The sequence below is a fragment of the Choloepus didactylus genome, chromosome X (assembly GCF_015220235.1).
Source record: "Choloepus didactylus isolate mChoDid1 chromosome X, mChoDid1.pri, whole genome shotgun sequence".
NCBI classification, from domain to species: Eukaryota; Metazoa; Chordata; class Mammalia; order Pilosa; family Megalonychidae; genus Choloepus; species Choloepus didactylus.
In genome coordinates this window covers 112,227,398-112,249,761 of record NC_051334.1, presented here as the reverse complement: position 1 = coordinate 112,249,761, position 22,364 = coordinate 112,227,398, and the positions used below count along the sequence as shown (strand labels likewise).

Genomic DNA, 22,364 nt, shown 5'->3' with positions numbered 1-22,364 from the left:
GATGTTCTTTCCCTATTATTCATTCTCCAGGTGCATATTGTGTTTATATGTAATAGGTCTCAAGATGCTTGGTCTTAACAAGGATGCAAAAGAAAGTTAACCAAAAAGAATTGAAAACAAGGACTCAAACAGATATTTGTACACAATGTTCATAGCAGCATTATTCACAAGAGCCAAAAGGTGGAAACAACTGAAGTGTCTTTTGGCAGATGAATGGCTAAACAAAAATGTGCTATTTACATAGAATGGAATATTATTTATCCATAAAAAGGAATGAAGTTCTGATACATGCTACAACATGGATGAACCTTGAAAAAAATTCTAAGTAAAATAAGCCAGACCCATAAGGATCAATATTGTATGATTCTATTTATATGAAATGTCTAGAATGAGCAAATTCATAGAGACAGAAAGTAGATTCAAGAGCTTGGGGAAGAGGGGAATTAGGAGTTATTGCTTAATGGGTGCAGAGTTTCTGGTTTGGTTGATGAAAAAGTTATGGTAATGGATGGTGGTGATGATAGTACAACATTGTAAATGTAATTAATGCCACAAAATTTTATACTTAAAGTGGGTGAAATGGCAAATTTTGTGTGTGTGTGTATATATATAATTAAAAAATAAACTTAAGACATAGTTTCTCCTTCAAGAAGTAGAGTATCTAATTGGGATGATGATATGTATACACAAACCAGTTAAAAAGCAATACCTGACAATAGGGACTAAATTTCTGGCATGAGGGGTCCAGAGACAAGGGAAATCAATGTGGCTAAAGTAGTTGGGAGGAAGACCTCTTGGAGGAGTGGGAAGTATTTGAGCTGGACCTTAAAGGATGGGTGGAATTTAAATAAGCAGAGATGAAATGGAAGGATATTTCAGGCAGAGAGACTGGCATGTCCAAAGGCTACCATTAATGGAAATGGGAAAGCTGAGTTATGGTAGTAGAGAAAGATGAATTCAGTTTTAGCTGGGTTGAGTTTTGGATGATTATAGGACATCCAAGGGAGAGATACCCTGAAAGTTATTGATCCTCATTTAGTGATAAACAAGTTGATTTTATCTTTGTCCAAACCAGTGGTCTGTCTTTTTTGGCTTGGTCAGAGGAATACAGTCTTGTGATTTAGCTAGTGTTTTAGTTTGCTAAAGCTGCCAAAATGCAATATACAAGAAATGGGCTGACTTTTAACAATGTGAATTTATTAGCCTACAATCTTACAGTTCTGAGTCCATGAAAATGACCAAATTAAGGCATCATCAAGACGATACCTGGTCTCCTCTGTCACATGGCAAGGCACATGGCAGCTTCTGTAGGTCTCTCCCTTCTCTTCTGGGCTTCATTGCTTTCAGTTTCTTGCTTCCATGACTTTCTCTCTGAGTTTCTGTGTCTTTCTCTGTATTTCATCCTTTTAAAGGATTCCAGTAGGAGGATTAAAACTCACCTTGGGTATACCTCAACTGAAAAAAAAATTAACTAATCAAAGTTCCCTCCCACACTAGGTTTACACCCACAGGAATGGCTTAGCTTTAAGAACATGACCTTCTGGGGTCCATTCAGCTTCAACCTACCACAAATAGTATTTTGGCTGAGTATGTGTTGCAGACTGTATACCGGATCTTGTGCTTGCCAGAAACACTCTCTACCTTTTTATCCCCTGCTCTATCCACCAGGAGGCTGATCTATATGGATTACATATGTAATTTCCTTCCCCTTCTTGGCTTCTGGTAGTGTTTGAGCAGTGGGGATCCCTGGCAGGACATCAAAGGGAGGGAAGGAACTGAGGTCAGTGTGTTTGTTCCTAGCTTCCTCCTTGCATCATTGCCTCCTCGGGCTGACTACTGTCCTTTAATTAAAGATCACAGCTCCTCTCACGAGGACTTTCTCTCCACCACATTCTCCTTGTTCTGGTATCTGTCCCCTTCCTTCATCTTTTTGGGCCTAGGGTTTGTAACAGCCCCAAGTTACTGCACTATTCCTCTTGGTTTTCCTACATACTTCCCATACTTTTATAGGTAGTCCTTTTGTTTAAACTTTCCACTAATTATGTTAATTTCAGTGTACCATCTATTTTCTGGTGGCACTCAGGCTGATACAGATGAGGTTTCAATTTTCAAAGAATTACAATACAATAAAATAAGACTAACATAAAATATGACTAAATATGATTCCATCTGTCTTTCTCTGATTAATCTAGGCTCTTGCAGGACTTCCAGATAATCATTCAGAATCACAGTCTGGAGCATATCATAGATATGTGGGAATGCAAGTTCATGGAACATTAATAGATGGTTGCATTTATTAATTACTTACTCTGTTCCATTGTTTTAGTTTGCTAATGCTGCAGAATGCAAAACACCAGAGATGGACTGGCTTTTATAAAAAGGGGGTTTATTTGGCTATACAGTTACAGTCTTAAGGCCATAAAGTGTCCAAGGTAACACATCAGTAATCAGGTACCTTCACTGGAGGATGGCAAATGGCGTCCGGAAAACCTCTGTTAGCTGGGAAGGCACATGGCTGGCATCTGCTCCAAAGTTCTGGTTTCAAAATGGCTTTCTCCCAGGATGTTCCTCTCTAGCAAGCTTGCTCTTCTTCAAAACGTCACTCACAGCTGCACTCCATCCCGTCTCTTTGAGTCAGCATGTTTTATATGGCTCCACTGATCAAGGCCCACCCTGAATGGGTGGGGTCACACCTCCATAGGAGTATCCCACTGAAGTCACCACCCACAGCTGGGTGGGGCACATTCCAAGCAAATCTAACCAGCACCAAAACGTCTGTCCCACAAGACCACAAAGATAATGGCATTTGGGGGACACAATACATTCAAACCGGCACATTCCACCCCCTGGACCCCAAAATGACATTATCTTTCCAAATACAAAATACATTCATTTCATCACAATATCACAAAAACTTAAACCATTTCAGTAACAAAAGTTAAGTACAAAATCCCATCAAAATCAATTTAGGCGTGGTGGGTCCTAAGGCACAGTTCTCCTTTAGCTTTGGATCTGTGGACTTAGAACAAGTTATATGCTTCCAATATACAAAGGAGGGACATTCATAGGATAAACATTTCCATTGCCATAAGGAAAAACTGAAAAGAAAACAGGGTTCACAGGACCAAAACAGTTCCTAAAACCTGCAGGACAAACTCCATTAGATTTCAAAGTCTGAGAGTCATTTACAGAACGACGTTGCATCCTTGGGGCTTGAGAGAGCGGGAGCCTAACCCTTCCTAAGGGCCTTTTCGGCGGCTCTTTCCTCTCCAAACGCTTAGGTGAGTGCTCCAACATACCCACACATTGGGGAGACCACCTTCTCGGCCCCACCCTCCTCAAACATCGGGGCAGCTCCCGGATTCCCTTCCATCTCCGGGGCACACGCTCAACCCCTTCAGAACAGTGTGGTGGCAGCCAGGCTCTCCCCAATTCCCTGGGAATGTGCTCCACCCTCTTTGGGACCTCGGGTGGCAAAACTCTTCCAGAGCATCGAGGTGGAATGCCCACCCTCGACCTCCGGGGCAAACTCACCCTTTCCATGCGTGTGGGCTGCTCCGCTCTCCCAGCCCAAGGCCTCTTGACTCTAGACCTCAACCTCCATGGCTCTGTCTTTGAAGAAATTTTTCCTGCAATTTGTTCCTTGTCTGTCTCCTCCAGTCCAGACTGGCAGCGGCTCTGTCTATAAAGTTCTCGCAAAAATTCTGTTGGCTTTGCATGAAGCATGCAGGGGTCAAAGCCATCAGACAATAAGACTTTCCACAAATCCTTTCTGGATAATTCCATCTCCAATCTTGGCTTGTACTGAAATGGCAGCTGGGTTCCATGTTTGGTTACATCCTCATGTTGGGCTGTAGTTTCCGGGATTCCACCCCCTGGAAGCCTGTAATTTTCCAAGCCATCAGCTTCTGGTTTCTTTGAACCCAAGAGTTCAGTTCTAAGTTTATCTCTCTCTGCTCGCATTTTACTATAAGCTGCAAGGAGAAGCCAGGATACATCCTCCACATGTAGTCTGGAGATCTCCTCAGCTAAGTATTCCAGGTTGTTGCTTCCAGATTCTTCCTTCCATCTGACACCAGGACTCAATTTTGCCAAATTCTCTGCCACTTTAAAACAAGGATCGCCTTTCTTCCAGTTCACAACAACACATTGATCATCTCCATTCAAGACCTCGTCAGAAGTATCTTTAGAGTCCATATTTCCACAAACAGTCTCTTTAAAGCAGTTTTGGCCTTTTCTATCAAGCTCCTCACAACTCTTCCAGAAACTCCCTATTATCCATTTAAAAAGCCGTTCCAACATGTTCGGTATTTGCAAACTCAGCAGCAAAAGCACCCCACTTCTCCGGTACCAAAATCTGTTTTAGTTTGCTAATGCTGCAGAATGCAAAACACCAGAGATGGACTGGCTTTTATAAAAAGGGGGTTTATTTGGCTATACAGTTACAGTCTTAAGGCCATAAAGTGTCCAAGGTAACACATCAGTAATCAGGTACCTTCACTGGAGGATGGCAAATGGCGTCCGGAAAACCTCTGTTAGCTGGGAAGGCACATGGCTGGCATCTGCTCCAAAGTTCTGGTTTCAAAATGGCTTTCTCCCAGGATGTTCCTCTCTAGCAAGCTTGCTCTTCTTCAAAACATCACTCACAGCTGCACTCCATCCCGTCTCTTTGAGTCAGTATGTTTTATATGGCTCCACTGATCAAGGCCCACCCTGAATGGGTGGGGTCACACCTCCATAGGAGTATCCCACTGAAGTCACCACCCACAGCTGGGTGGGGCACATTCCAAGCAAATCTAACCAGCACCAAAACGTCTGTCCCACAAGACCACAAAGATAATGGCATTTGGGGGACACAATACATTCAAACCGGCACATCCATGTTTTACATGAATTATTTCATGTAACCTTCATGACAAACCAATGAAGTAGGCAATGTTATTTTTTTTACAGGTGAGGAAGTAAGGCTCAGAGAGATTAAATGGCTTGCCAGAGGTTTCACAGCTAAGAAACAGCAGAGCTGGGATTTAAACCTAGGTCTGTCTGACTCCATAGCTCACATTCTAAACTCAAAGTGTGGTTAGTCCTCAGATCACAGTAGTTGGGAGCTTATTAGAAATGCAGAATCTGAGTCCTTACCTCACACCTATAGAATCATAATCTGCATTTTAACAAGATGCCCAGGTGATTCACATGCACATTAAAATCTGAGCAGTATTCTAAACCATGTCACTATACTTCCTATACAGACTGTTGTAGGTACTTCTATTAGATTAATGCTGGGTAAAAAGGGCATTTACCATTCTGTGTTCTTTTTACCATTCTGTGTTCTTTAACACTGGCATCTATGGTCTTCTAGCTGGAATCAGAAAAGCCAGTGCTGCCATTTTTGGGGATTGAATGTCAATTGGAAACCTAACCTAGTGAGAGATACTAGGAAGCAGTCTGGCCTTAGGTTGCTGCCAGGAGCTTTTTTAAAAAAATTCAATCCATCCACTATTTGTCTCTTAGCATTTGACAGTAATCAGCACAGAAGAAGAAAAGATAATCACAGAGCTTACAGTCTGTTGTGCAATTCCAGTAATAAAAGGTAATGATTGAAGTTGTGTGATTTTTGCTCTTTGCCACTTGTGAACTGGTATTGTTATACTTTATTGCTATAAAAATAATCATAGAGTTTTTGGCACCAAACTTTTGGTAGCTTTGGAGGGTTTTTTAATGATTCGTTTTGTTTACAATATAAGGTTTTGCTGTGAATTCTAATATGTGCCCCCCACCCCAGAGCCAAGAAACAAGATCAGAAGAATCCTTTAACCTACTTAGTAATAAACAATTTTAGATATTTAGCCAAAAATATCTGCATAACTAATGAACTATTTCACCTCCTCCCACCCACCTCCACCCCCCAGGAACAAGAATCCAGCCAGAATGAATCTTCTTAATTGCCAATAATTAGTACTTGTTGATAGTGGACTAAATAGTCTATGATGAAACAGGACACATGCAAAAGGTTCTTCAGGAAAAAATTATGACGAACCTCTCCATCACTTGGATGGAAGACCTCAAGCATCACTTGTTACTTTCTAAGCAGGTGAGCATCATGTAAATAGCTTTTTAAATGCTCCATGACATCCTTGTTTCTGAAGTGGTAGATCAGAGGATTCAGCATGGGTGTGATGATGGTATAGAAGGTTAACACTACCTTGCCCTGCTCAGGGGTGTGGGATGATTGAGGCAGAATGTAATTGTAGAAAGTAGCCCCATAGAAAATGCTGACTACAGTCAAATGGGATGAACATGTGGTAAAGGCCTTTTTTCCAACCTTTGGCAGAGCACATGCGGTGGACTGTTAACAAGATGAACGAGTAGGAGGTTGAGATGATAGAGATGGGGATGAGCAACAGGAGTACACAGCAGATGTACATCAGGGTTTCCTACAAGGATGTGTCAGCACAGGCCAGTCTGAGAACTGCAGGTATCTCACAGAAGAAATGGTTGATGCCATGGTAGCCACAGTCAGACATTCATGGTGTTGGGGTTGATCAAAAAGCCATTGAGAGAGCTGCTAAACCAGGCACCAGCAGCCAGCAGAAGACATACCTTGTGGTTCATCAGGACTGGGTACCTAAGAGGGTTATAGACAGCCAAATAGTAGTCTTAGGCCATGAAGCCTGGAAGAAAGAACTCTGAGCCAATCATGGTCAAGTGGAAGAACGTGTGGATGCTGCAGGCCACAAAGGAAATGGTCTTTCCTTTGGACACCATGTTGACCAGGAGCTTTGGGATGGTGATGCAAATGAAAAGGGTGTCCATGATGCCCAAATGGCTGAGCAGGAAGTACATGGGAGTGTGGAGGCAGGAGTCCACCTGAATTAAAATATCATAACCGAGGCGGGGCAAGATGGCAGACTGGTGAGCTGTATGTTTTAGTTACTCCTCCAGGAAAGTAGGTAAAAAGCCAGGAACTGCGTGGACTGGACACCACAGAGCAATCTGTCTTTGGGCATACTTCATACAACACTCATGAAAACGTGGAACTGCTGAGATCAGCGAAATCTGTAAGTTTTTGCGGCCAGGGGACCCGCGCACCTCCCTGCCAGGCTCAGTCCCGGGGGAGGAGGGGCTGTCAGCTCCAGGAAGGAGAAGGGAGAATTGCAGTGGCTGCTCTCATCGGAAACTCATTCTACTGATTCAAACTCCAACCATAGATAGACTGAGGCCAGACACCAGAGACTCTGAGAGCAGCCAGCCCAGCAGAGAGGAGACGGGCATAGAAGGAAAACAACACGAGAAGCTCCAAAGTAAAAGCAGAGGATTTTTGGAGTTCTGGTGAACACAGAAAGGGGAAGGGCGGAGATCAGGCCTTGAGGCGCATATGCAAATCCCGAAGCAAGGCTGATCTCTCTGCCCAGGGCACCTTTCCTTAATGGCCCTGGTTGCTTTGTCTATTAGCATTTCAATAACCCATTAGATCTCTGAGGAGGGCCGTTTTTTTTTTTTTTTTTTTTTTTTTTTTAAATCCTTTTTGCTTTTTCTAAAACAATTACTCTAAGAAGCTCAATACAGAAAGCTTCAAAGAATTGAAATTTGGGCACATCAAGTCAAGAGCAGAAATAAGAGAGCTCTGAGACAAAAGGCAATAATCCAGTGGCTGAGAAAATTCACTAAACAACACAACTTCCCAAGAAAAGGGGGGTGTCCGCTCACAGCCACCATCCTGGTGGACAGGAAACACTCCTGCCCATCGCCAGCCCCATAGCCCAGAGCTGCCCCAGACAACCCAGTGTGACGGAAGTGCTTCAAATAACAGGCACACACCACAAAACTGGGCGTGGACATTAGCCTTCCCTACAACCTCAGCTGAATGTCCCAAAGCTGGGAAGAGGGAGCAGTGTGAATTAACAGAGCCCCATTCAGCCATCATTTGAGCAGACTGGGAGCCTCCCAACACAGCCCAGCAGCCCAGAACTGCCCTGGGGGGACGGCACTCACCTGTGACATAGCACAGTCATCCCTCAACAGAGGACCCGGGGTGCACAGCCTGGAAGAGGGGCCCACTTGCAAGTCTCAGGAGCCATACGCCAATACCAAAGACTTGTGGGTCAGTGGCAGAGACAAACTGTGGCAGGACTGAACTGAAGGATTAGACTATTGCAGTAGCTTTAAAACTCTAGGATCATCAGGGAGATTTGATTGTTAGGGCCACCCCCCCCTCCCCGACTGCCCAGAAACACGCCCCACATACAGGGCAGGCAACACCAACTACACACGCAAGCTTGGGACACCAATTGGGCCCCACAAGACTCACTCCCCCACTCACCAAAAAGGCTAAGCAGGGGAGATCTGGCTTGTGGAGAACAGGTGGCTCGTGGACGCCACCTGCTGGTTAGTTAGAGAAAGTGTACTCCACGAAGCTGTAGATCTGATAAATTAGAGATAAGGACTTCAACTGGTCTACAAACCCTAAAAGAACCCTATCAAGGACAGCAAATGCCACGAGGCCAAAAACAACAGAAAATTATAAAGCATATGAAAAAACCAGACGATATGGATAACCCAAGCCCAAGCACCCAAATCAAAAGACCAGAAGAGACACACCTAGAGCAGCTACTCAAAGAACTAAAGATGAACAATGAGACCCTAGTACGGGATATGAAGGAAATCAAGAAGACCCTAGAAGAGCATAAAGAAGACATTGCAAGACTAAATAAAAAAATGGATGATCTTATGGAAATTAAAGAAACTGTTGACCAAATTAAAAAGATTCTGGACACTCATAGTACAAGACTAGAGGAAGTTGAACAACGAATCAGTGACCTGGAAGATGACAGAATGGAAAATGAAAGCATAAAGAAAGAATGGGGAAAAAAATTGAAAAACTCGAAATGGACCTCAGGGATATGATAGATAATATGAAGCGTCCGAATATAAGACTCATTGGTGTCCCAGAAGGGGAAGAAAAGGGTAAAGGTCTAGGAAGAGTATTCAAAGAAATTGTTGGGGAAAACTTCCCAAATCTTCTAAACAACATAAATACACAAATCATAAATGCTCAGCGAACTCCAAATAGAATAAATCCAAAAAAAACCCACTCCGAGACATATACTGATCACACTGTCAAACATAGAAGAGAAGGAGCAAGTTCTGAAAGCAGCAAGAGAAAAGCAATTCACCACATACAAAGGAAACAGCATAAGACTAAGTAGTGACTACTCAGCAGCCACCATGGAGGCGAGAAGGCAGTGGCACGATATATTTAAAATTCTGAGAGAGAGGAATTTCCAGCCAAGAATACTTTATCCAGCAAAGCTCTCCTTCAAATTTGAGGGAGAGCTTAAATTTTTCACAGACAAAGAAATGCTGAGAGAATTTACTAACAAGAGACCTGCCCTACTGGAGATACTAAAGGGAGCCCTACAGACAGAGAAACAAAGACAGGACAGAGAGACTTGGAGAAAGGTTCAGTACTAAAGAGATTCGGTATGGGTACAATAAAGGATATTAATAGAGAGAGGGAAAAATATGGCAAACATAATCCAAAGGATAAGATGGCCGATTCAAGAAATGCCTTCACGGTTTTAACGTTGAATGTAAATGGATTAAACTCCCCAATTAAAAGATATAGATTCGCAGAATGGATCAAAAAAAATGAACCATCAATATGTTGCATACAAGAGACTCATCTTAGACACAGGGACACAAAGAAATTGAAAGTGAAAGGATGGAAAAAAATATTTCATGCAAGCTACAGCCAAAAGAAAGCAGGTGTAGCAATATTAATCTCAGATAAAATAGACTTCAAATGCAGGGATGTTTTGAGAGACAAAGAAGGCCACTACATACTAATAAAAGGGGCAATTCAGCAAGAAGAAATAACAATCGTAAATGTCTATGCACCCAATCAAGGTGCCACAAAATACATGAGAGAAACATTGGCAAAACTAAAGGAAGCAATTGATGTTTCCACAATAATTGTGGGAGACTTCAACACATCACTCTCTCCTATAGATAGATCAACCAGACAGAAGACCAATAAGGAAATTGAAAACCTAAACAATCTGATAAATGAATTAGATTTAACAGACATCTACAGGACATTACATCCCAAATCACCAGGATACACATACTTTTCTAGTGCTCACGGAACTTTCTCCAGAATAGATCATATGCTGGGACATAAAACAAGCCTCAATAAATTTAAAAAGATTGAAATTATTCAAAGCACATTCTCTGACCACAATGGAATACAATTAGAAGTCAATAACCATCAGAGACTTAGAAAATTCACAAATACCTGGAGGTTAAACAACACACTCCTAAACAATCAGTGGGTTAAAGAAGAAATAGCAAGAGAAATTGCTAAATATATAGAGACGAATGAAAATGAGAACACAACATACCAAAACCTATGGGATGCAGCAAAAGCAGTGCTAAGGGGGAAATTTATAGCACTAAACGCATATATTAAAAAGGAAGAAAGAGCCAAAATCAAAGAACTAATGGATCAACTGAAGAAGCTAGAAAATGAACAGCAAACCAATCCTAAACCAAGTACAAGAAAGAAATAACAAGGATTAAAGCAGAAATAAATGACATAGAGAACAAAAAAACAATAGAAAGGATAAATATCACCAAAAGTTGGTTCTTTGAGAAGATCAACAAGATTGACAAGCCCCTAGCTAGACTGACAAAATCAAAAAGAGAGAAGACCCATATAAACAAAATAATGAATGAAAAAGGTGACATAACTGCAGATCCTGAAGAAATTAAAAAAATTATAAGAGGATATTATGAACAACTGTATGGCAACAAATTGGATAATGTAGAAGAAATGGACAATTTCCTGGAAACATATGAACAACCTAGACTGACCAGAGAAGAAATAGAAGACCTCAACCAACCCATCACAAGCAAAGAGATCCAATCAGTCATCAAAAATCTTCCCACAAATAAATGCCCAGGGCCAGATGGCTTCACAGGGGAATTCTACCAAACTTTCCAGAAAGAACTGACACCAATCTTACTCAAACTCTTTCAAAACATTGAAAAAAATGGAACACTACCTAACTCATTTTATGAAGCTAACATCAATCTAATACCAAAACCAGGCAAAGATGCTACAAAAAAGGAAAACTACCAGCCAATCTCCCTAATGAATATAGATGCAAAAATCCTCAACAAAATACTTGCAAATCGAATCCAAAGACACATTAAAAAAATCATACACCATGACCAAGTGGGGTTCATTCCAGGCATGCAAGGATGGTTCAACATAAGAAAAACAATCAATGTATTACAACACATTAAAAACTCAAAAGGGAAAAATCAATTGATCATCTCAATAGATGCTGAAAAGCATTTGACAAAATCCAACATCCCTTTTTGATAAAAACACTTCAAAAGGTAGGAATTGAAGGAAACTTCTTCAACATGATAAAGAGCATATATGAAAAACCCACAGCCAGCATAGTACTCAATGGTGAGAGACTGAAAGCCTTCCCTCTAAGATCAGGAACAAGACAAGGATGCCCGCTGTCACCACTGTTATTCAACATTGTGCTGGAAGTGCTAGCCAGGGCAATCCGGCAAGACAAAGAAATAAAAGGCATCCAAATTGGAAAAGAAGAAGTAAAACTGTCATTGTTTGCAGATGATATGATCTTATATCTAGAAAACCCTGAGAAATCAACGATACACCTACTAGAGCTAATAAACAAATTTAGCAAAGTAGCGGGATACAAGATTAATGCACATAAGTCAGTAATGTTTCTATATGCTAGAAATGAACAAACTGAAGAGACACTCAAGAAAAAGATACCATTTTCAATAGCAACTAAAAAAATCAAGTACCTAGGAATAAACTTAACCAAAGATGTAAAAGACCTATACAAAGAAAACTACATAACTCTACTAAAAGAAATAGAAGGGGACCTTAAAAGATGGAAAAATATTCCATGTTCATGGATAGGAAGGCTAAATGTCATTAAGATGTCAATTCTACCCAAACTCATCTACAGATTCAATGCAATCCCAATCAAAATTCCAACAACCTACTTTGCAGACTTGGAAAAGCTAGTTATCAAATTTATTTGGAAAGGGAAGATGCCTCGAATTGCTAAAGACACTCTAAAAAAGAAAAACGAAGTGGGAGGACTTACACTCCCTGACTTTGAAGCTTATTATAAAGCCACAGTTGCCAAGACAGCATGGTACTGGCACAAAGATAGACATATAGATCAATGGAATCGAATTGAGAATTCAGAGATAGACCCTCAGATCTATGGCCGACTGATCTTTGATAAGGTCCCCAAAGTCACCGAACTGAGCCATAATGGTCTTTTCAACAAATGGGGCTGGGAGAGTTGGATATCCATATCCAAAAGAATGAAAGAGGACCCCTACCTCACCCCCTACACAAAAATTAACTCAAAATGGACCAAAGATCTCAATATAAAAGAAAGTACCATAAAACTCCTAGAAGATAATGTAGGAAAACATCTTCAAGACCTTGTATTAGGAGGCCACTTCCTAGACTTTACACCCAAAGAACAAGCAACAAAAGAGAAAATAGATAAATGGGAACTCCTCAAGCTTAGAAGTTTCTGCACCTCAAAGGAATTTCTCAAAAAGGTAAAGAGGCAGCCAACTCAATGGGAAAAAATTTTTGGAAACCATGTATCTGACAAAAGACTGATATCTTGCATATACAAAGAAATCCTACAACTCAATGACAATAGTACAGACAGCCCAATTATAAAATGGGCAAAAGATATGAAAAGACAGTTCTCTGAAGAGGAAATACAAATGACCAAGAAACACATGAAAAAATGTTCAGCTTCACTAGCTATTAGAGAGATGCAAATTAAGACCACAATGAGATACCATCTAACACCGGTTAGAATGGCTGCCATTAAACAAACAGGAAACTACAAATGCTGGAGGGGATGTGGAGAAATTGGAACTCTTATTCATTGTTGGTGGGACTGTATAATGGTTCAGCCACTCTGGAAGTCAGTCTGGCAGTTCCTTAGAAAACTAGATATAGAGCTACCATCCGATCCAGCGATTGCACTCCTCGGTATATACCCGGAAGATCGGAAAGCAGTGACACGAACAGATATCTGCACGCCAATGTTCATAGCAGCATTATTCACAATTGCCAAGAGATGGAAACAACCCAAATGTCCTTCAACAGATGAGTGGATAAATAAAATGTGGTATATACACACGATGGAATACTACGCGGCAGTAAGAAGGAACGATCTGGTGAAACATATGACAACATGGATGAACCTTGAAGACATAATGCTGAGCGAAATAAGCCAGGCACAAAAAGAGAAATATTATATGCTACCACTAATGTGAACTTTGAAAAATGTAAAACAAATGGTTTATAATGTAGAATGTAGGGGAACTAGCAGTAGAGAGCAATTAAGGAAGGGGGAACAATAATCCAGGAAGAACAGATAAGCTATTTAACGTTCTGGGGATGCCCAGAAATGACTATGGTCTGTTAATTTCTGATGGTTGTAGTAGGAACAAGTTCACTGAAAATGTTGCTATATTATGTAACTTTCTTGGGGTAAAGTAGGAACATGTTGGAAGTTAAGCAGTTATCTTAGGTTAGTTGTCTTTTTCTTACTCCCTTGCTATGGTCTCTTTGAAATGCTCTTTTATTGTATGTTTGTTTTCTTTTTAACTTTTTTTTTCATACAGGTGATTTGAAAAAAGAAGGGAAAGTTAAAAAAAAAAAAAAAAAAAAAAAAAAAAAAAGAAAAAAGACAAACAAGGGGAAAAAAAAAAAAAAAAAAAAGATGTAGTGCCCCCTTGAGGAGCCTGTGGAGAATGCAGGGGTATTCGCCTACCCCACCTCCATGGTTGCTAACATGACCACAGACATAGGGGACTGGTGGTTTGATGGGTTGAGCCCTCTACCATAAGTTTTACCCTTGGGAAGACGGTTGCTGCAAAGGAGAGGCTAGGCCTCCCTGTATTTGTGCCTAAGAGTCTCCTCCTGAATGCCTCTTTGTTGCTCAGATGTGGCCCTCTCTCTCTGGCTAAGCCAACTTGAAAGGTGAAATCACTGCCCTCCCCCCTACGTGGGATCAGACACCCAGGGAAGTGAATCTCCCTGGCAACGTGGAATATGACTCCCAGGGAGGAATGTAGACCTGGCACCGTGGGACGGAGAACATCTTCTTGACCAAAAGGGGGATGTGAAAGGAAATGAAATAAGCTTCAGTGGCAGAGAGATTCCAAAACGAGCCGAGAGGTCACTCTGGTGGGCACTCTTATGCACACTTTAGACAACCCTTTTTAGGTTCTAAAGAATTGGGGTAGCTGGTGGTGGATACCTGAAACTATCAAACTACAACCCAGAACCCATGAATCTCGAAGACAGTTGTATAAAAATGTAGCTTATGAGGGGTGACAATGGGATTGGGAAAGCCATAAGGACCAAACACCACTTTGTCTAGTTTATGGATGGATGTGTAGAAAAGTAGGGGAAGGAAACAAACAGACAAAGGTACCCAGTGTTCTTTTTTACTTCAATTGCTCTTTTTCACTCTAATTATTATTCTTGTTATTTTTGTGTGTGTGCTAATGAAGGTGTCAGGGATTGATTTAGGTGATGAATGTACAACTATGTAATGGTACTGTAAACAATCGAAAGTACAATTTGTTTTGTATGACTGCGTGGTATGTGAATATATCTCAATAAAATGATGATTTAAAAAAAAAAAAAAAAATATCATAACCAAATTCACAGTTACAGATGCCAAGAAAATAGCAAGGATAACTGTAAAGACAATGCCTGTAGCCTTACTGTTCATCACAAGCCCCAAAAGGATAAAGTCTGAGGATGAAGTTCTGTTCCTCATTGCCATTGCCCATGACTGATCCCAGAGAGCAGGATGCCACAGAAATCAGGAAGGAAAATGTGAGATAGCAACCATCTGACAAACTATCACATCAAAACAGTGACTATGACTCTAGTCCTTTTTTAAAAAGTGGATTTATGTAGAGATATTCACATACTAAACAATCCATCCAGGGTGTACAATCAACAGCTTTTAGAGTTGTGCATTCATAACCACAGTTAATTTTAGAACATTTTCATTACTCCGAAAAGAAAAACCCCATATCCCTTAGCAGTCGCCTCTCAATCCCTCTATCCTTCCCCAACCCTACAAAACCACTAATCTAATTCTGTCCCTGCCAGGAGCTTTTTATGGTTGGACTTCAAGGATGCAGCTTTAGCTGCTGCACTTAAGATTGTGATTTGATTTCTCTCCCTCACCCCACATACTCCAATTCTGGGTCTTTCAATGAGATCTACTCCTCCCATCCTCCCCAAGTGGGCAGCTGTCACTAATCTTGTACCATCTCTACTTTTGCTTTTTCTTATTTGCCATGTGAAGTTAAAGAAAATATTATGTAACTGTAAGAAAGGCATAAGAAAGATTATCTTAGTTTAGTTTTCCATATTCTTAATTCCTAATAGTCTCAGACACTTGTTGCCATGTTTTACTTAATCTTTAATATATTTTAATTAAAAAAAGGAAAAAGAGAGACTCCCAAATCTGTATATATTTGGTGTATTAGGGTTCTTTAAAGAAACAGAACCAGTGGATGGATACACACACACACACACACATATACACATATATGTATATGTAGTAAATATGAGATTTTTAAAACAGGAATTGGCTCATGTGACTGTGGGGATGGGCAAATCCAAATTCCATAGGTCAGGCTGCAAGCTGGGAATGCTGATGGTTTTAGATGAATTCCCTAGGAGAAGCTGTCTGACTGAAGTAGAGGGAGACATTCTCCCTTCTGACTGCTGAAATCATCTCTTCTCCTTTTAAGGCCTTCAAGTGATTGGATGAAACTTCTCTCATTGTTGAAAGCAGTCTCCTCAGTTGATAGTAGATGTAATCAGCCATAGATGCAATCAACTTACTGATGATGTAAATCCACAGCATATCTTCACAGTAACAATCAGGCCAGTGCTTGCTTGACCAAACAACTAGTTACCATAACCAGGCCAACTTGACACATGAACTTAAACCATCACACTTGGCCAATCCTCAGTGAAACTGAAACACTCAGAAACTTTGATTTAGTGCCCTTGGGCTTTCCTTTCTACAGTGTTGGCTTCCCACCCTCATCTCATAATCACTAACTCCCTCCCCACCATGCCCTTCCTCTCACCTCTTTTCCCTGTCGAAAATTGATTTAAGAAAGGACATCAGATGATAAACCAATGAAATGTTCTCTATCTCATTAGTAACAGAGGAATTCAAACTAAAACCACAATGAAATTCTACTACACACCCATCATAGTGGTTAAAATGAAAAAAGACTGACAATGCTGTGTATTGATGAAGATGTGGATCAATTGGAACTTCCATACACTAATCACTTTAGAAAGCTATTCAGCAGTCCCTACTAGAGCTGAATTTATGCATTCCCTATAACCTAGTAACTCCACTTCTAGATATTTAATCAAGAGAAATTCCCACATGTGCACAAGGATACACATGCATATACAGATGTCCATTGAAGTATTTTGTTTGCAGTAGTAAAAAATGGAAAGCAACCTAAATGACCATCAACAGAATGGATACACAAATTATGTTATATCTATATGACGATTTCACATTGCAGTTAAATGAATGAATTATAGCTATATATAGCAATGTGGAAGTAGAGCAAAATGTATGAAAACCATACTATTGAGGGAGAAAGTTGCAGAACATTTCTGTATAACATTTATGTTAAATATAAAAACAAAACAATATTCTATAATGTTTATGGTTACATGCATAGGTAGTAAAGGAAAAATGTTTTCACTACATATTTGTTCATACAAACACACATACACAGAATCACATATAGCTCTTTAGTTGCAAATCTAGGACTAGAAGCCAGTTTTCTTCATTCTTCTTTAACTCAACTAAGTAATGGAAGCTTCAGAATCCAAAGGCTCTGCACAATCATTAACTTTAGCTCCCTGTATCCAGTAGCTAGGTCTTGTCTAGGTCAGAACACATTATGGGAGCTTGGTGAGTTTTAGGGATCAACAGGGTCAATCATCTCTTTCACATTAATGCAGGGGGCAAGGTTGCTATAAACTTTTTTCCCACATTCTCACCCTTTGTCTACCGGCCAGGAATGCCAGTTGTTTGATCTGCTTAAGGGGTATTAGTAAACAGGTAACATGAAACACCAGTATGCAGGTGACTGTTCCAACCTAAAGAAAACTACCAGCTCTTCTTGGTCATGTTTGACTAGTTGAGGCAGTAGCTGCTGAGGGAGGGACATAAAGCCCAGCCCAGAGAACAGAAAAGCTATAAGTGGTCTCTGGTGTAATTAAAATTTACTACTGGAAAAGTGCTTGAATAGAAATTTTTAATTCTGAACAACATAGGTTTTAATGTAAAAGGCATATAGGGCATTTAGGAGAAAACAGAATTCTGGAAAGTGAAATGTAATATACTATCCTTGCTCTCCCTGACCTACTGTGGTTACTTTTTTCTCAATTACTTAGTAATTCCCTTTATATTTCACTTTTTTTTTTGGGGGGGGTGCTGTTAAGACCTTAAAAATCTACCAAGGTGGTACATGAGAGCAAAAGAGAGTTTTACAATAAACATTATTTTTACTGTTATCTCTAAAAAAAAAAAAAAAATTAGTATTGTTGATATTCTACCTTTGCATCATGCTCTTAAATGGCTTGGCATGGCACCATTACCAATGTTATCTGTATTTGAAATTTTGATATTTTGTTCACCATGGACTTTTTGCATTACTTTTGATTTTTTAAAACTTTGCATTCAAATACTATTTCCTGAGTTTTTTGGTGCCCCTTAAATTTGGGGCCCAAGGCAAATGCCTCACTATCCTTCCCTGCTTTAAAACCTGAAGCACACTTTTTCACTTTAATTATTATTCTGGTTATTTTTGTGCGTGTGGTAATGAGGGTGTTGGGGATTGATTTTGGTGATGAATGTACAACTATGTAACAGTACTGTGAACAATCGAATGTATGATTTGTTTTATATGACTGTGTGGTATGTGAATATATCTCAATAAAATGAATATTAAAAAAAAAAAGAGAGTTTTAGAAGGGAAGGGGAAAAGGAGGAAAAGAAAAGAAGAGACTCTCTTCAATGGGGTTTTTCCATTTCTTTGTTGTTGGAATTGATGGTCTGACTTGCCTAGTTTATGCATTTAATCTAGTAATGACTCTTGAGAAGAGTCTTAAAAGAAGTTTGGGTTCTACATAGGAGTGTAAAACACAAACAGTGAACCCTATTGTAAATGGTGGACTATAGTTAATAGTACAATTATAAAAATGTTCTTTCATGAATTATAACAAAGGTGCCACTCTAATGAAAGGTGTTAATAATAGGGGAGGTATGTAGGAACTCTGTATTTTACATATTTTATGCATGATTTTTCGTAAACCAACTTCTCTAATAAAAAAGTACAGATAGATAAAGCAATGTAGCAAAATATTAAGAACTGGATGTAGGTGAAGGGACTACAAGGGTTTATTGCACTGTTCTTTCTATTGTTTGTAGATTTTTTAAGTTTCCAAAAGTTGAAGGAAACATATAAATAAATATATTTTAATTTCTCCATAAATCTGGCAACAGGAAATAAAGAGATATGTTTTTAATTGTGAAGAAAAAACAAACCTGCATATGGCATATGTTTAAACATAAGTTAAAACAGAAAACCATGAATATTAAAAAGTGGAAGTAAATATATCAAATGTAACAGTGACTATCTTTGGTAGTAGAACTATCAATGTTTTTATTCTTCTTTTAATTTTTCTTTTTTTTTTAATTTTTCTACAATGTATTTGTCTCACTTTTCTAATAGAAAATGTATCATAACACCAATTTATATTTATTTTTAACTAAGTAATACACGCATATATTTCTTTGTAACACATTAAAATGTTATATATATATATGACCAAAGTCCCTTTTGACCACCAGCTCCATTAATCCTGATCTTCTTTTCCCATCTCCCAAAAGTAACTACTGTCCTGAGCTTGATGAGTACCCTTCCAGGACTTTTAAAAATTCATTAAGGTAGGAGAGATCCAAGACGGTGGGTTAGAAGAGACAGAGAAAAATTCTCCTTCATGAAAAACACTAGATAAAAGACAGAAAGTGCTCCAGAACACCACTTCCAGGGTTCCACTGGCTGGGCAGGGACTTTTATATCTGTAGTGACCGAGCACCCGGAGAAGCCAAGAGCCTGCGTTCGGGATCATGTAAGTCTTTGATCCAGAGAGCCACTGGGAAAACGGCAGCCAGACTCTCACAGTGTTTGGAGGCAGATTGGAGTGGGACCCAGAGAGCGGCCAGGGAGATGGCAGAGGGAGCTGAGGTCAATCACCGCAGGGAGTGCCTTCCATGCCTTGGGCACCTGCCTCGGTAACTGGTGTGGGTGACAGCCCTTTCCACACCTGCAGCTGAAGGCCCCAAAGTCAGGGACATGCCGCTGCAGAAAGTGGATGATTGTGGAAGTGGGTTACTTTCCATGCCCCACGCAACAATCTTTGAAGTAGGCTGGGAGCCACCCCTTCACAGTGCTGCAGCTGAGAGCCTCCTCAAGGGAACTTGGGATTCGGCTGGATTGTGACAGCACAACTCTTCCTCAGCAGAAGCCCATGGGGTGCACAGCCAAGAGGCAGGGGAGCTGCTGGGAAGTGACAGGAGCCCTACACCAAGCCCAGGGACTTGTGGGGCCATGGTAGAGAGGGACTGAGGGGAGTCTGTGCAGAAGGGGAGGAGGCCTGCTGTAGCTTCAGGGTATCACAGCCACAACCCTGGGAACAGCTGGGAATACTGGCTCTTAAAGACCTCCTCCCTGCCTAACTGCACAGGGCACAACCCCCAACCACAGGGCTGGTGGTTCCAAATGCACATGGAAAATTGGTGCACTGACTGGACATCCACATGGTTTGGACCCACACTCGCTGTATAAACAAAGTTGGGGAGAACTGGATTGAGGCTAAAAGGTGAATTAGGAGTGCCATCTGCTGGTAGGTCAGGGAAAGTGCACTGCATCAAGCTGTAGCTCTGTCAAATTATAGATAATTGTTTAAATAAGTCTGTGTTCTAGTTTGCTAATGCTGCCAGAATGCAAAATACCAGAGATGGATTGGCTTTTATAAAAGGGGGTTTATTTGGTTACACAGTTACAGTCTTAAGGCCATAAAGTGTCCAAGGTAACACGTCAGCAATCGGGTACCTTCACTGGAGGATGGCCAATGGTGTCCGGAAAACCTCTGTTAGCTGGGAAGGCATGTGGCTGGTGTCTGCTCCAAAGTTCTGGTTTCAAAATGGCTTTCTCCCAGAACATTCCTCTCTAGGCTGCAGTTCCTCAAAAACGTCACTCTTAGTTGTACTTGGGATATTTGTCCTCTCTCAGCTTCTCTGGAGCAAGAGTCTGCTTTCAAGGGCCGTTTTCAAACTGTCTCACATCTGCAGCTCCTGTGCTTTCTTCAAAGTGTCCCTCTTGGCTGTAGCTCCTCTTCAAAATGTCACTCACAGCTGCACTGGGTTCCCTCTGCCCGTCAGCTCATTTATATGGCTCCACTGATCAAGGCCCACCCTAAATGGGTGGGGCCACGCCTCCATGGAAATATCCAATCAGAGTCATCACCCACAGCTGGGTGGGGTGCATCTCCAAAGAAACACTCAAAGAACTCTAATCAAAACTGATAAGGTCTGCCCACACAAGATTACATCAAAGTTAATGGCATTTGGGGGACACAATATATTCAAACTGGCACAGCCTGCATATTCTAAAAGAACCCTATCAAGATAAGCAAATGCCAAGAGGCCAAAAACAACAGAAAATTATAAAGCATATGAAGGAAACAAAAGATGTAGATAACCCAAATGCCCAAATTAAAAAATCAGAGAAGATACAGAACTTGGAGAAATTGACCAAAGAAGTAATCACAAACACCAATACCATGGATCAGGATATAAAGGACACCAAGAAGACCCTAGAAGAGCATAAAGAAGAATTTGCAAGAGTAAATAAAAAAATAGACAATCTTATGGAAATAAAAGAAACTGTTGATCAAATTAAAAAGATTCCTGATACACATAGTACTAGATTAGAGGAAGCTGAGGAAAGAATAAGTGAACTGGAAGAGTCCAGGTTGGAAAGTGAAAAAAATAAAAAAATTTGAAAAATTCAAAATGGATCTCAGGGATATGATGGACAACATGAAGTGCACAAATATAAGAATCATTGGTGTTCCAGAAGAGGAAGAGAAGGGTAAAGGACTAGGAAGAGTATTCAAAGACATTGTTGGAGAGAACATACCAACCCTTCTAAATGACATAAATATGCAAATCATAGATGCCCAATGAACTCCAAACATAATAAATCCAAATAAACCCACTCCAAGACATATTCTGATCAGACTGTCAAATACTGAAGAGAAGGACAAGTTCTGAAAGCAGCAAGAGAAAAGCAATTCACCACATACAAGGGAAACAACATAAGACTAAGTAGTGACTACCCAGTGGCCACCATGGAGGCAAGAAGGCAGGGTATGACATATTTAAAATTCTGAGAGAGAAAATTGCCAACCAAGAATTCTTTATCCAGCAAAGCTCTCCTTCAAATTTGAGGAAGAGTTTAAAATCTTCACAAACAAACAAATGCTGAGACAATTTGCTAACAAGAGACCTGCCCTACAAGAAATACTAAAGGGAGCCCTAGCAGCTGAGAAAAAGAGAAAGGAGAGGTCAGGAGAAGGGCACAGAACTAAAGAGTTTTAGTAAGGATACGTTAAAGGAAATAAAGAGCGAGGGGAGAAAATATATTTGAGAAATAAAAACCAAATGATATGATGGCTGATTCAAGAACTTCCTTCACAGTAATAACATTGAATGTGAATATATTAAACTTCCCCATTAAAAGATATAGACTGGCAGAATGGATTAAAAAATAGGAACCATCAATATGTTGCTTACAAGAGGCTCATCTTAGACCCAGAGACACAAAGAAATTGAAAGAGAAAGGATGGAAAAAAATATTTCATGCAAGCTACAGCCAAAAGAAAGCAGGAGTAGCAATATTAATCTCAGATAAAGTAGACTTTAAATGTAAGGATGTCATAAGAGACAAAGAAGGATACTATATACTAATAAAAGGGACAATACAACAAGAAGAAATAACAATCATAAATGTCTGTGCACCCAATCAGCGTGCCCCAAAATACATGAGAAAAAAACTGGCAAACCTGAAGGAAGCAATAGATATTTCCACAAAAATTGTGGGAGACTAAAATACATCACTCTCTCCTATAGATA

The 22,364-nt window shown here is 40.2% G+C and overlaps 1 protein-coding gene and 1 pseudogene across 1 annotated transcript in view; both read right to left on the bottom strand.

Annotated features, from left to right (window-relative positions):
* ARL13A (ADP ribosylation factor like GTPase 13A) overlaps window positions 1-22,364 on the bottom strand; it is a 100,893-nt gene that overhangs the window by 69,314 nt on the left and 9,215 nt on the right. The gene's annotated exons all lie outside the window — the stretch shown is intronic.
* Window positions 6,063-14,888, bottom strand: LOC119523194 (annotated as a pseudogene).